Genomic DNA, 16,620 nt, shown 5'->3' with positions numbered 1-16,620 from the left:
GGCTAAAAAATGCAAAAAATTCTTTAAGTCTAATCAGAATTTTCCATGTTCCAACAATATCTTTTGCCTTTGATCATACTGCTGTGCATCCTTTCGAACAGTCAGGCTCTGTCCTCTCTCTATCCTTTCATCAGGCAGCTGTAGGCTGTAATAAAGTCTCCCCTAAGTCTTCTCTCCTCCAGACTGAGTTAAACCAGTTTCTTCAGTCTTTCCTCATATATCATGTGCTGCAGCCCCTGACTAGCATGGTCACCCCTGACTGGGCTCCATGGTGTGATTTCATAAACCACCACCATACTCTTGTGTCAGTTTTGATAAATAGGATCATCTAGCCAAGCTCTCTGAGGCATCCCGTAGAAGGCAGTTTCTTCTTCCCCCAATACCCCCATGTGGTACCATATGAATGTCCTTTTCACAATGTTTCCATACAGATTTATATGCAGGCTTTTGAATGCTGCCTTGTGAGAGCTTTGTACAATTGCACAGCTGCTGGAAATGATTTGTCTGCAGTCTCCTAGAATCACATGTATTCACAGGCATATTAGGTTAGTGTCTCACAATCATCCTTTGTCAGAAAGCATTCTCGTATTTCTACTGGGCTTTTGGGAGACCCTTATTGCAACCTTTCAATACATAAAGAAAGCCTTAGAGAAGGATGAGGACAAGCCTTTTAGTAGGGTCTGCTGCAGTACAAAAAGAGATAATGGGTTGGAACTACAGATACAAGAAATAAAAATTTTTATTATGAGCATGGTAAGGCATGGAACAGATTGCCTGGAGTGGTGGTAGGTGTCCCATTCCTGGAAACATTCAAGGTCAGGCTGAATGGGGCTCTGAGCAACCTCATCTAGTTGAAGATGTCCCTGCCATTGCAGGGGGTTGGGCAGGATGACCTTGAAAGGTCCTGTCCAACCCAAACTGTTCTGTAATTCTAAGATTGTTTGATTCAGCTTGTCCTGTCCAGCTGAGAATGATTGAATGATAATAGACCTAACTTTTATTAATTCTGAGGCATAACAATTGCACATCAATTGCTGCTGAATTATAGCCCATTTCTATTAATCTCGAGCTTTAAGGTAACCTTGTCTTCCTGTATGGCATCCTAATTGATTCCTGCATTAATTGCACATTTTAACTTCATGATATGAGGGAATGCCATCATTATGTACCTGCTGCACTAAGGCAGTAAAGAAATGCTAAATTATATCATGTCATCTGTATACAATATAATGCAAGACTTTTATAAACTTTTATATATACACTATATGTTTAGTGATTTTTAACTCGGCAAAATGACAGGCATCTTCATGTTTGAGTCCTTGAGTTCAGGCTGTTTTAAAAAATAATTGGGCAAAGTTTCCATTTCGCCATTAAGAAACAAAGCTGCATACCTACACTTTTTTCCTTCTATTTCATTAATACTCCTTCAATTTATGATCACTGGAAGATCCAGAATGCTTCCTGATGTCCTCACTGCTCACCAGACTTGTGAAATAATCATGCTGGCACATTATTCAAAGCTGAGAAATGCATTCCTGAGTAACTTTGTTTAAACACAATTTATATCAAAGAGGGACCTGCTTACTGCACTGAAATCCAGTTAAATTTAGTAGTATTTTATCAGGGATTAATTTGTCTCACTAGGGTGAGGCCAGAGCCAGAATCTCTTTGAACTAAGCACGAGACTGTTACAAATTGAAAACTTGGTTCATGTCACAAATAGTTTAGTGATGAACATGTGGCACTAACATTAACCAGTATTTTTAATTTGCCACTCAAAATTCCGTAGTAGCTGTTCTGCACAAAAAGAAGGTGATCACAATCTTCCACTGTACTATCTGTGGAACCGCCCTAATATGTTTTCAGCCCTAGATTTGGCTAAAGCCATAGAGAGGTTGAGGCACAAATCATTACAGTCTAAACTAAAATAAATAAAAGAGGTTAAAATAAAATAAATAAAATTCTAAATACATTTTCCTATAGGTGTTCACAAGGTAAAATCTGAAATTTTCTGTCAGTAGTGATGGAATTTGGAAGATGCTGATGGGTGGAAATTCATGAGACTCAATCAAAACTCTTCCTTTAGAGCCTGGGAAGCTATGGATTCTGGGGAGAGCAAATTCTGGCCTGTGAGATCTGGGAGCAAATCTTTGATTTCATAAAGGTGATAGGGAAGGCAAACTAGCCTAACACCCTGTTGTAGTACAGCAAATGCAAATGTTTCACTCTTGATTTTGAGGTGCATTTCTTTGATGAAGAGAGATTGTGGCATATTTTTATGCAATAGGAAATACTTAATTACATTTTAAAGCTCATTTTGTCATTGTGGAAAAAAAAGCAATTATTTACTCTGAGCCTGCAAAGCTAAGAAAGAGAAAAAGGAATGTATTATGTCTCCTGCTCCACTAGGAAAATACTCTAAATTCCTTTTTATAAATGTTTATCCTGCTGCACTAGGTTTATGTGGACCTTATTGCTCGGGTTTCTGGGGTGTTTACTTCTCATGATACCTGCACTTGAAACAGTCTTATCTTATTCTCAAAACATTTGACAGATGTTACCTTGAGCTATTTCAGTTTTTCTCAACAGCCAACAAAGTTATTGTCATTTGTTCTTCAACCATGCCTTCTTTGAGGATTACCTTTTTTCCTTTTTGATCAGAGGGATTTGAATTATATCTTGCCACCTGTTTAAGAGGTGCCTCTACTGATCAAAATAAGGCATTTATGTGACCCTTTCACCATACTTTTAAAAGTGGAATGAGAGGGCATCTGCGTGTTTATCTAGTAGCCTAAGAAGCTTCTTCTCATCTGTGAGGCCAAAACTGCAAGACACGAAAAAAATATTGGGAATATTGGCCAAGCTGAAATGCTTGTCACCTTCTCCCAGGGAATAGCTTTCATTTTGATACAGCCAGAAATGGTTGTCCTAAGACTTATCCTCCAGGTGATGCTTCCCCCTTTCCATAATGCTGAAATGAAGCAGAATTTTTCAGTCCAAGTGGCAGGGATTACAGCATAGACAAAGTCCCTACATCAGCATGCTATTCCTTGAAGCGGGAGAACTTTCTCTTGTGGTGGCAGCATCAAGTTTCCATTGGGGGATGATGCCTACATTTTTCCACCTTTCTAGGAAGTGGCATTAGATGTGTTCCCACCAGTTTGACTGTCCATTTGGGCAACAGGATTAAACAGGGACTGGCCAAAGGACTGGAAGCTTCACATCTGTATCATGGAGTTCTACGTTATCTGAACTGCAGGAATGGCTTTCTATCATATCTAAAGTTGTTTACTCAAATGAGGACTTCACCACTAAACGACCCATTTTTAAACTTGATCACCTGGAAAGGATGTGTGTAGGTTTCCTTTCTCTCTTCCAGTATTTAATTAGCCCTTGGCAGAATGTCACAGAGAACTGTAATAATTTATTAGTATTTTATCCACCAGGTCCTCCTTAAAAAAATGTCTGTCTGAGCTCTACCAGTCGATCTATCACAAACAGATTGATGTATCAGTTTCTGTCCCACAATGCTAATTTTCCTCTGTCTTGAACACTCATTCAGGTGTCTTGCAACACTTTCATGAGAGTGGTTGAACTCTCAGGCTGCCTGTTGGACAGTCCCCTGATAATGTAGATGAAACATATCCTCCAGACCCTATGTCCCCAGTTTCAGTTTCCCCAGTTGAGAATAAGGTGGGATGAAGGATGCAGAATTTTAATATCAAGATTTTCTCCCTTTCTCAAAGAGACTTCTGCTGCTACTCGTTCTACCTGTTAGGTATGTGGGATACCTGTACAATGTGGGCTGTTTGAGTCATCTGAGTCTAGAAATGCTTTTCTCCATGCTGCAGATGGAGAAAGACTCTTTCAACACTCCTATTTTTCTTGTGCCTTATAGGTAATGGAATGGAATGTAAATTATTAACTAGATTAGATTTTTGGGTTGCTGTTTTTGTTAGCCTTCCCATCAGTCCAGTCTGTTCCAAGTTACCTGCTCAAACTGAAGCAGTCTGGTCTTTTGCTGCATGTTTCTTACCCTTAATGAAGTCTGTTTACTATCTGTCACAGCCTTGAACTGTGCTTATCCAGATCTTTCCATCTGCCAGGCAAGTCACTTGCAGGAATTTTAATTTGGTGTTTCATGTTCTCATGGATTCTCCTTCTCAAAAAAAAAGTGGCATTCTTTATTGTTATCTACTCTGTTGGAAAATCAGAGAAATCCATGCCCTTGTGATTCCTTTTCTGACCTTACTTTCAAAGATAGGCCAGCTTTTAAGATGCAGCCATCATTTTTGCTGAAGGTAGTGTCTTTCACATCACTTATTTGTTTATGCTTTCCTTCACCTTCCCTTGGGCTTCTAAGAAACATGCTTTATTTCGTACCTTTAATAGCAAAAGAGCTCCCTTTATATTTGTATTCCAGGCTATCTCAGTATATACAGACTGTGTATATCTCAGACAGATCCAGCAGTTATCTAGATGGATGGTAGGTGTCTCAGTATTTGCTATAAAACTTAGGAATCGATACTTCCAACTGAGTGTACAGCTTCTGTGAGACTGCTGAGCTACTGACCCACAGTATATCCACCACTCTTTCCCCAGGCACTGTGGAAACTGTGCCATCTCTGGTGAGCTGCCTCGAGAGCTGCCACAGCACTTGGTAAACTCAAGAACCTCTGGTAGATAATTTGTGTCAGTTTATTTTATGAAGCCTCACAGTTTGAGTAAATGTGGATATTAATTTGAAAGTGGAAAAGGAAAGAAGTTCTATTAACTCTACAAGCTCTGTTAGCAGGGCTTGCTTCAATGTTTTAGACCATGTCTGTGTGGCTGATCATTTAAACAATTTATGGCATGATATGGGGAGTTTTATGCTATTGTGTCAAAGGTGAAGACAACAGTGTGAATACATCATCCCTGGTTACTACAAAGGAAAAATCTCTGCTGTTTGGAGGGATAAGAGGTAGGTGTACCCTCAGAACAGCTTTATTTATAGTCTGTGCATCCTCTAGAAGACTCACTACTGGTAAGTTATGTTTCTTTCTTGAAGACCAATCTCTATTCTCTATTCTACCCATGGATTACAAGAAAGGATAATGTGGCAGCAGTCTGTATCAAGAAAGATGAAATTATGCTTATAAAAATAAAACAGATTAGTGTTGTTTCATAGCATAAACAGAGGATCAAAAGAAGATAGTTGCCTCATATAGTTGCCTCAGATGTGCTGATAACTACTAACAACAAGCACTTCCCCTCCCATTTTTATGTAGTAATTTGATAATGGGTAAAACTGATATGTTGCATAGTGATAATTGTTTTTACAATGTTTTTTGAGTTGCTCTTCACAGAAAAGATATGTTTTTTAAATCCTTTTTGGCAGTGCATTGCAAGATTCTCCCATGTTTCTCATGCCTTTCAAATGAGAGCATGAGGTGACAGTAAATGTCATCAACAGCTTTATCTTTGTAAATCTCCTTTTTCATGTGCTAAACTCTAAGATTGTGTATAGGACAGGTTTGAAAATGGTGTATCTAAGTATTATTGGTAACAACCTGAAGGCTTTAGCCTGTGTTCCAGGGTTTGGTTTCAGTAGAAGTGCTGAGTTCCTTAATATAAATAAGTCTTTCAGTATCCATTGAAGGAGGTGATCTTAGCCCGTTATGGGAACCCCATTTTCATAATGGCCAGGACTGGGTTTTTTTCTGAAAGAGATGCCAAAGGATCCAGTTTTATTTTAAATCTTTATTGCCAATGAAATTGCCACAGATGCAGCTGAGGATCTAGTTTGTCCCTGGGTTGGCAATGGAGACACCGTGGATGCCTGAAGAATTTCCCGGTCTGACATTTTGCTGAAATGGAGCATCCTGTCATCCTTGCAACAATTTCTGATATGAAATCTTTGTGAATGGCTCAAAGAACTGGCAGCCTTGAGAAAACAGAGACCCAAGGTCAAACTTCTCCAAGTGCATAAACCCAAGCTTACTTCTCCAGCTTGTCTTCAACTGCTTTCTGCAGTAAGAGGAGAAAAGTGCTTGTGCTCCCTCTCTTAGTTCTAATCCAAATTCAGCAGGTTTTAGAGGAAATTTTTAATGTTTTCCAGCCCCGCTGAATAAGTTTTTTAGGGCTTCTGCTACAGGTGACTTCTATGAGCAAATAATGGGCACAAATGCAGTACAGCTAATTGTACAGCTTAGCTTCTCCTGCCTAAAGCAGCCAGATGTACCCTATGGCATAGTCAAGTTTCAGCTAGTGGAATGCCTCTGAAACATTACTACCTATGCAGGACACTACATGGATTAGATACTTCAATAAAAGCTATTTATCATACTGAAATTTGGCTTTTTGTAACTGTGATCTCAGTTTTCTTTCATACACTGCAGATACTTAGATTTTGCACTTGAAAACCATGTCTTAAGAAGTGATGCATTAAGTATGTTTCTCATTAAGGATGCTTTTTTCTTCTCATTAGGTGTTTTACTTTTAAAAGCAGTTCCTACCTTCTAAAAAGTAAAATGTTTACTGCAGCATCTTCTCTTTTTATCAATGAAACAGAATATTAAAAACAATCCTCTTTAAGTACATGGAAGAACTATGAGAGCAAGGCAGCACTACATTCCTTGAGGAGTCAGGAGGGGTAAGTATTCACCAGAACAAGTGAGGACGTGCCTTTCAACTGCTTCATTTGTACACTGATAGGGCTTCAGGTAAAATATTGTGTCCAGGAAAAAAAAAAAAAAGCAGACCACCTTTGCCTTAGAGATGCTTCTATGGAGCTTCCTGCCAGCATGTCCTCCATAAAAAGGCAAAGTTGCATCCAGCAGAAAGGTTCAGGGACCTGCACCAAAACATGAGGAATATCATGAAGAGCCTTGGACAACTCCTGTGTCTCTGTGGAGGCAGCCTGTTCAGCTCACATGGCTCTGCTTATGGCATGAAGGTAAGATTGCAATTTAAATTCTCTTTTCATACTTTATAAATTCAATTTCAAAGCTCCCATTCTTTTTTCTGCCCGAATTTCTGTTGCCAGTCTTACTGACTTAAAAAATAGGTTTCAATGTTTTTTCTCTCTTCTCTTGTTATATAAGACCACATAAATGAGTAAATTAATCACTAGATTATGAAAAAAACCTGATTCTACACAAAGGCTTGTCTTGCATGTAAAAAAAATATCAGTACAGTCAGTATAGATTTGAGGTCTCCTATAAGAATTGCAGTATTGTAATTGCAGTAATGTCAGTAAAGTTTTTTTAAAAAAACTTCATTTTGTGTAACTGAGTTCCCCACTGGCAACTTATTTTAATGAAAATGGAAGATATTGGAGTCTAGCTTTTCTTGTTTGCTGCTTTTTAAGCTTTATTTTTCTTTCCCTGCTTATTCTAAATTTCAGGAAAATGCAGTTTTCTTTGCAAAGCTTGAAAAGGAATCTAATTTAAAATTGCGTTAGTCTTCCTGAATGTCCTTATTTGCACTTTACAAGTTACACATTAATAGACTGAGAGTCTTTTTCCTTGCAGAAAAATTTGCACTGTTTATATCTCTTATGTCAATAGGACCTTTGCATTGAAAGGTACCTTCTTCTAGCTGAGTCTATTTGTTTTCTCAGTGCAGACAGGCAGGCTCAAGACCCATCTTAAAAGCACTTGGGGTTTTCTTTGGGTCTTGGGTCTTTCTTTGTAGGCAGCTGTTCCAGGACATCACTGCTTTTAATTTCTTACCAAAGCCTCAAATAAAAAGCTAGTTCTAATACATTTTTTTGTTTAAATAGTTCTTTTCTGTTACTGGTGCTTGTGCATCAAATTCCAGATGAGATCTGACCCATTTTTATATAGGGGTAATATTTCTTTGTCTGTGGAAAATTTCTTGTCTGGCTTACTGCAGGATGCCTTTTACCCTTCATGCCTGAGGCACACTGGTGGCTTAGAGTCATTCTGTGAATTACTGGTATGCTCAGCTCCTTCTCCTTAATCAATTAAAACTGATGAACTCCTAAGTTACCATGGACTTTTTTTTCTTTCCCGAGGGCAGAATTCATCTTGCTTGACTCTAGTTGTCTAAATGCTGGGTATCGGGTATAAATCACATAAACACCCTCTGCAGTCAATGCATGGAGTGGAAGAGACATCTCCAGAGGCACATTCAAAGATGTCTGGGATAAATCACCCCCTGGATATGTTTTTAATTCCCTTTCTATTGGCAATGTAGAGAGCCTAGAGAGCCAGCTTGTCTCAGTGTTGAGTATAGGGAGACGAAGATTTCTGCCCCGCTCTGCCCCCCCTTTCTCTTCACACTGTTTTAAATTTTAACTCACATCAATTAGCATTTGTCAAGGTCATCTACTCCTCACTTCTTCTAGTGACATCTGATCATCACTGAATTGATGATGCTTCCTATCTTTGAGTCAACAAAGTGCTTTGAAAGGTACCAAGCACTCCACAAAAATATGCATTTAAATCAAGGGATGTGCAGCTTTTTCCAGGATGTTCAAGGACGTTGTTTAGCCAGTTAGAACACATCTCCAAGCTTTTCAGACTTTTTTCCTTGTTTTCCCTATTCATATTTGCATTTTTAAATTTTTGCTTGCAAAGTTTTAATGCGCTGTGAAAATTTAGGGGAAAGTTTCTCCAAAGCTACTGGAGACATTTGTGTGATTACTTATAATTTTGGTCATGTTAAGTTAATATGAAATTGGATTCTTTTGTTTGATCATCCTGCTGATTTAAACTTGAACAAGTATTAATTCCATCAAAGGTGCTTAAAAGTGAAGCTACAGCTCACTTTAGCAGTGAACAGTAAGAAACTGTTCTAGAACTAGGAATGTTAAAGATTTTCTTTGACTTGCTAGAGCTGAATTCTGGTGCTTAAATGCATTTGAGGCTCCTGGATCAAAATTTATTTTACTGGATTATTAGTAGAATATGGTTATTGAAAACAAAAAAATATGATTAATTTAAATGACTGGAGATGTTTTTAGCAGAAGTCTTCAAATGTGAGCTAGTCATGTTGGGGTCCCTTTGAACTGGAGAGAAATAGGCACTACTGGATGCTACTCATATCACTGGAAAATAAAGATCAAAAATAGGTAAGTGAATTCACATCTAGGAAATGCCCATTTCTCTGTGATAAATTTTTAGGAAAGTCTAAGCTGACCAGCTCAAATGTTCATGCTTACCTTGTAGATGCTTCAAGTTGTTTTTAAAGCTAGTTGTTTGTTTTTAAAGCTAGCAAATGAAAAAAACCCAGCTGACATATTATAAGAGTAATGAATTTCATCAGCTTTGGAAGGTCTATGAAGCTTTCTACCTTTTTCCCCTTTTTTGTTGTTTTGGTTTGGGGTTTTTGTTTGTTTGTTTGCATTTATCATTATAGTGTTTTCTCTTCCTACTTTTATGTCATGCTCTTCTGTTAGGCCTTTTGAAAAGCATCTTTAAGCCAGTAGAGGACAACATAGAAGAATAACTTTGATAATACTAGACAATCTGTGTTGATTTTGGCACCATCATGTCTGTGCTGATTTGGTTTGGGATGTACCAGCTTTCCCAGCCTCCCCAGTCTCTCCGAGTGCTCAGGGACCAGCACTGCCTGCCAGAGCTCCTTGTACACAAGCACTGGCCTCTCTAACCCTTTGTACCACCAGTGCTGGAGATAAAGCAATGAGCTGTGAGAGCCTGAAAAGGAGTGTTTAGGTTCTATATAAATCTCAATATTTTACTTTGCATCAAAATTTAATAGGAGTGATTTACAGCCCTTCAAAATTATTCACAGTTTAACAACAGATCTTTCTGAATACTCATTAGTATTTGCATAGAAATTACATAAATTGTATTTTTCAAGATTTAGAGGGGGCAGAATTCCCAACTATACTTTTCTCATATTTCTAAATGCCATTTCAAGTAAATTGCAGGTCAGTATAATAAATAGCAGAAAAAAGGCAGATGGAGAATGTGAAATACAATTTCAGGAATAATGCCATAGTTATAAATGAAAAGTCAAAAGACTGTTTCTCTTTTCTTAGGAAAATGCCATGTTTTTACTTTGAGCATATGTTGTTATTTCCTTAGAGGTGCACAAAATCCTCGTGTAGTTCTTACATTCTAATTCAAAAGGCCAAAGTTTTCTACAAATGAATCTCACAATCTCAGATGTGCCATTTTAGGGGATTGTAACAGCTGTTTGTTTACATTTATTGTTTAGGATGCACATCACATTACATATTCACAGCTTTCATTATATCTCTTTTTCAGTTCAAATTGTCCAAGTATGGTCTTAGTCTGAAGGTTAAACTGGTTTAAAAGCAGTGAATTTGTTGACAGAGCAAAGTACATTTTGATGATTTTAAAATATTCTGCCAACACTTCAGAAAAGAACTACATCAAAAGCAATCCAGCCCTCTTCACTCTTTGCTTTGAATGTGCATCACTGTTGATGTCAGTGGAGCTCTAGTAAAACAGTTGTTAATTAACTTATGTCCCTTCTCATGGTGCTGCAGAATAAAAGCACAAAATGTTGTAGGAGCAACCTGAAGAGCAAACATTTGTTTGGTTGGTTCTTTATTAATAATTTATTGTGAAATGTTGTTAAATTCTCCCAACCTATGACGACATTCCCAGGGCTGGACCCCATCAATCTTGCCCCATCCTGATCATTACGATACACGAGTTACTGTAATACTCACTCCTGCAAACACTTCTCGACCCAGCATGAGTTCAGATTTGGCTGGCAAATTAGAGTAACAGTGTCCTCTTGAATATACCTTTGAAAACAGAAAAAAAGGCTGCAAACCTAAAGTGAAATTAATTTAAATTAAATTGAATTTTAATGAGCTGTCCTGAAAATAAACGATCAGACCATAATAGTGGCTCCTATATGAAGATCAGAAAGTAAAACAGACCAAAAACCACCCAAACCTCAGTTCCTCCTATTACTCTTTTCAAGGTTATAAATAACCTGCATGGAATAAACATTGAAAAATCAAAATTATTTCAATATCCTTAATTTATGAAGGCTTTGTGTGCGGATAATTTTTCCTTTAATTTAAACCAATGGCCAGCACTTGCCTCTTCAGATATCCCCATTTACTCATTTGACTTAGTGAAAAGTGTTGACACTGAGACTTGCTTTACATCAGGTAAGAACAGAGACTTTTGGCTCTTGTGCTCTTCAGGCAGAATCTATAGAGAATGCTGTGAGCCATCCTAGAAACCACAATGTGTCAAGCTTCTCTGACAGAGCAGAATCCCACTCTGTACTGCCAAATCTGGGTACTGCCTTCTTCACATATCTTTGCCTTCCACATTCCTGTTTCATGTACCACTGACATTCTAGTGCCTGTCCTTTGAGTAGGAGTGCTGTAGAAATCATACACATGGGGAACAGCAACATAAATTTTGCAGAGATAGGAAGGTTTAATTTTGAAATGTCACAACTTTTGAGTGTTTGACTTATAACCTTCCCTGGTATTTTAAAGCAATCTTCTGGAGTTAGAAACCCCAAACAAATCTCTTTGTATGCTACAGTGATATTCACACAGGTTCTGTATACCTGTTTCTCCTGGATAGCTGTTCTGCAACCTCACCCCTTGCAGAGCTAGAAATTTCTTCTTTATTTCCAGGTGAAAACAACATTAATCTTTTTTGCAAACCTTGGGCCTTTTAAACAGTTCTCTTTCAATCTATGATAGCATCTTTCCACTTCACATTCCCTCTGGTTTTCTTAGCTAATCTTGAAACTCTTCAGATTCTTTAGAATCTGCTTAATCATGCCTTTGATAACCATCTGTCTCTAGTCATCTCATATGTACATACTATCATCACATTTACATTTTTCAGTATATCAATAGCTCCTAATCATTCCAGCCCTGACAGGTTGTTACCATTACCTGTTGACACTACACATTTATCCCATTTCTATCACTTCTAGTCCTGAAAGGTATCTGATCCTTCCTAAGTGTTATCTTCACCAAACCAAACAATACAACATAAAAAACACTGACAGAATAACAGTTCTATAAAAATGTTATGAATTGGGGAGTTCACTTGTTGTAAAGAAGTGAAGAGTGAAAATTTCATTTAATGAAAAGTTTAGAAGAATTATAATTTAGATCCATGTTATAACTGAGTTAGAGTTTAATAATACTTGAGACCCAACATCAGGAATGCCAAACAGCTGTGCTTGGCCAAGTGAGAAAGTCACTTAGCCATAGATGAAACTTGTCATGAGAATAATATTTCTTGTGCCTTTAAGCTGGGGCATTTATGTTTCACAAATGAAGAAAAGAAAATTAAGTCCATAAACCAAAAACCAACCAGACACATGAATAGATTTCAAGCTATTTCAGTGTTTCAAAGGAAAACAAAGGCACTTCTCAAAGAACTGGACTTTCCCTAAAACGTGTCAAAGCCGAGTCAAGCAAGCAGAGATGTGGAGTAATGGTGACATAGATGAGAAGATTCTTGAAATCCCAAAGAGAGAGTACCCAGAGGAGACAGAAAGAGAACACAAGCATCATAGTAGCAAGGAAAGTTGTTGTCACTTCTTGTTCTTAAAACAGACTAGGAGCCTTGCCAGTCCCAGCAAAGCAAAAGTATTGAATACAAATTTGGATTCTTTTTCAAGCAGATGAAACACTGGCAAACCTTGGAAGTGGGAAAAATAGACAAAACTAAAATTGGGATGAGAACTGCAGACATGGGGGTGGGAACTCAGTACCAATGGAATCTCTTTGCATCATTGAATTATTTGGCCCATCCAAGTAGAATATCTAAATTTTCTAAGCAGGATGGGAAAGAAAGTGACTAGAAATGCTTCCAGTGTTATGTAAAACCACGTGCCTTTTTTCATTAAAAAGTGTGACCTAAGACTAGAGTATAGGTTGAGGCAGGGACAGCCACTGTGTTCAGATAGAAGGACTAGGGTACTTCAATTGGATGATGACTCTCAATTTAAAAAAGTAGCTTTGAAGAGAGGCATTTTAATTTTTTTTTTTCGTTAAAAGGTCACCAGGAGATAACATGGTATTTTACAGCAATATTGAGACTTTTATTAGATTCTCCTAGCCAAACTCTTAGTTGTAGTTCCATTATGCATATATATCCTGCAAGCAGAATTGGAAGGAGACTGTGTGGACAATTCCTCAGAAAAATAATAAAATTCTTTTAACAGTCATGCATTTAAGCAAGATATGTTGAAGTATTAAATGAAAAATATGGGGGTTTGCTGATCAGGTAATATTAAAGCCAGATAGCTTCTTATTACAGTTATTCTACTATCTTCAGATTTCAACTGGGGAGAGAAAAAAGAAACAGTGCAGTTGTTTAGAAATATTTCTAATATCATTCCAGATCTTCCAGCAATCAAAATGAAATCAAATATTTGAGTACAGACTCTTCTGTGCTTTTATTTAGATCATGAGAAGAAATTAAATGGAAATGGGAACAAAGAATGAAAGATTATACAAAGTATAAAATTACTAACAGAAAAAGAAAGAGATGAAAGATGTAAGTAAGAAAAAGATGTTATGTATCCACCTTGAAATATTCTCTGCTCTTTGTTTTAAAAGTGAATAGATATTTCTATGGATTTCCAAAGTACATGTTTGTGCCTCTAGTTACAAATAAGTTTTTACAAAACACTGATTTCAAAGGTGTGCTACTCTACAGTCTCATAAATTGTGTAGGTCCATAAGGTCCATGGACACTTCAATTGGGAAGTAAAAATAAAAGTTTATTCTTTACTTAAATATTTGTTTCACTGCTGTCATCTTAAGTTTGACCTACCTGGCTCACAACAAGGGAAAACACTTAAGTTCTGTTGTTATTTTCTATGTATACAGCTCACACTAATGGATTACTGCAATATCACTCCCCTCAAAAGATAGAACTCCATCAGTCCATAGAAGGACTTTATAAGTCATAGTGCATGACAAAGAAATAATTATAGATAACAAAACTTGCAAATTTGGTTTTGTCAAGACTTTTTTTTAAAGCAGGAAAAATTCACTGAAACTAGCAAATGCATCTTATCTCTGACATATTTAGATTTGATACTTAAATCACAACATGACTTTTAACAAAAAGCATACAGGAACTAAGAAAATGTTAAAAATTATTTTGGGTATAGTTATGTAAAAAATAAATCTCTGGTGATAGAAGATTAGAAAATAGAGATTAGGTTCTTAAAAGACATGAAAATCTAAAGTTAAATTGTGGTGCCACTTTAAATTATCTTTACTCATTCCACATTATCTAAAGCTACCCAGAAAAAGTAGATGCTGCTCCAGTTTAAAGAGGTTATTATGTCTTTTTGAATGTATTTGGTGGCTTTATTGAAATCTCCTGATTATATACAAAGTGTGGAGGGAGAATAATTAATCATTCTGGAATCTAGCCTGATGAATTTTAAAATTAATATTCTCTTCTGTTTTTTCTGTGCAAGAACTCAATGAATATTTGATAGCCTGTTTTTTTTTTAGTTTGTTTACATTAGAGTAGTCTTGTCCCAGTCTGTCACTTTAATCTTTTCAATTATTTTCAGAATCTCAGATAAGCTTGACTGAAAGACCTAATCTTTTGGTTCATGTCTTCATTGAAGATGGCATCAAAATCAATCCTTCATTAACATCTGTTGAACAAGGCCAATGCTGCTAGAGAAATGCTGCTACATCCCCAGCCAGTGTGAATCAAATCCTTAATGAGGCTATCTTCTGATTGCTAATGTCTCCTTATTAGCAAATGAATGGGAAAAAAATTAATCTTAGCACCTTATCAGGTTAAACAAGCAAATCAGAAGGGGCATATTTATTTTTGTTCCAAGAGCAAGAACAATCAAGAGAAAAAGCACATAAATTACTTAATGAAAATCCCAGAAATAATAATGTGCATGCAACTTATGGGAGTGGTTTTCACGGGAAGATGTGAAGATTTTCAAAGCTCCTAACTCTGAAAATTCAAAACTCTTAATCTGTTCAGAAACAGATTTTAGCATCTGTTTTGTATCAGCCTAAATGGAGATGAAGTGGAAAGCAAATCTTTAATATCTGAATCTCACAATAAAATATAAACATTTGCTACAGATAATTAGATGAGTGGTCCTTTAAAATTGTGCAATGAACCAACTCTGCTCATTCGTTTTTGCCACTTATGGACCAAAAAAGCTTCATTCTAAATGTATGGATGCATCTTGTCACAGTGCAAGGCAAGGAGATTTGGTTGTTGTGTCTCTTTATTTTTAAACTGAACTCCAACTAAGGTTTTTTTCTGTTAACAGTATTTATCAGAACAAATACTAATGATTCCACCTTCACTTTATAGGCAACAGATAAACAATGGGCAATTCTGCAACAGAATTTCTCTCACCCTAAAGAAAATATCTAAAAGAAGGCAGTTTATTTGTGCTCAAGTAATGCTGGGGCTTTTTCTCCACCCCCTCTCAATGGGAACTGTGTAGGGAGACTGAGATTATGGAAGTGCAATTATGGAAGTCTAGTCTCTAAAGGTGTAGATATTGATGGGATGAATCCTGCCACTAACAGAGTTTGCTTCTCATTTGTAGGAATTACATTGCTTTATAACCCAGTTTTACTTGAATTAATAAAACTGGGTATATCTTGAAATCTTGGGCACATCTTGAAATCTTTGGCTGCAGCTCAGCTTTTACGGAGTTTTCAGATCAAGGAGGCCAGGAGAAAAATCTTATATTACAGGTAACAGCAGAAACTGAAGGCCTTTAAAATGTAAGAAAACATAAAAATCAAAGGAAAACAGAAAATCAGGGTTCATGTGTAAATTTTGTTTTGTTATGGCCCATTATACAGTTTCAAGCATCTATTACATACCTGAGGTTAATTCCTGAACTTTTGCAGATTTAAATATAGTTAGACACAATCCTTGAATTCTTCTACTGGCTTCAATAACTCCTTGTAATCCTCTGATTTCAGTGCCTCATGTCTTGCAGTGCTCATTTTTCTAGCTGTATTTCAGTTGCTATTTTTAAGTGCCCAGGCATAAGTACATGAGGCCAAATTCAGCAGAAATTACTGAGTACTCCACAGTCCATTCTTGAATATTTTAGTCAGAAGTGGCATTTCTCATTAGCTGTGCTAAACACTTCTTCACAGGTTTTTGTTACTGAAAGCTGTGACCAAAAATATAAAAAAAACCCAACCAGAAAACCAACAAAAAAACCCCCTTGACTTTCCAACAATTCCCTACCAAAAGTTTTCTTCTCTCTGAGACTGAGTTTGACATTGTCTTGCACCACTCACTGCTGGTGTGCTCATGGAAACATTTCTTCTCAGCCTTGGTAATTACCTGCTCACCAAACCTGATTCAGTGGAATCATCATCACTTCAGGACATAACCATTTGCCTCCACCAAGCCCAGCTGTACCATGCTTGCTCTCCCAGAATTTGTGAGTGAATGAGTGTTCCTCTTCAGCTGCATTGTCTCCCTGAGGTGGAGGATGTTTGTCTAAGCCCAGACTTTTCAGATGGAGGAGCCTTGCTGAATTAACCTGCTCTGGTTAATTCAATTCTTTAGATGCATCTAACACTGAGAAATATTTCCACCCCCTGCATTCTGGGCACTGCTATTCAGAGCCCTATTCTTTGGGTGACCTGCCCCAAGC

The sequence above is a fragment of the Agelaius tricolor genome, unplaced genomic scaffold (assembly GCF_023055355.1).
Source record: "Agelaius tricolor isolate 1412-34295 unplaced genomic scaffold, bAgeTri1.0.p SCAF_7, whole genome shotgun sequence".
Classification (NCBI taxonomy): Eukaryota; Metazoa; Chordata; class Aves; order Passeriformes; family Icteridae; genus Agelaius; species Agelaius tricolor.
Note: the sequence above shows the minus strand (reverse complement) of the source record.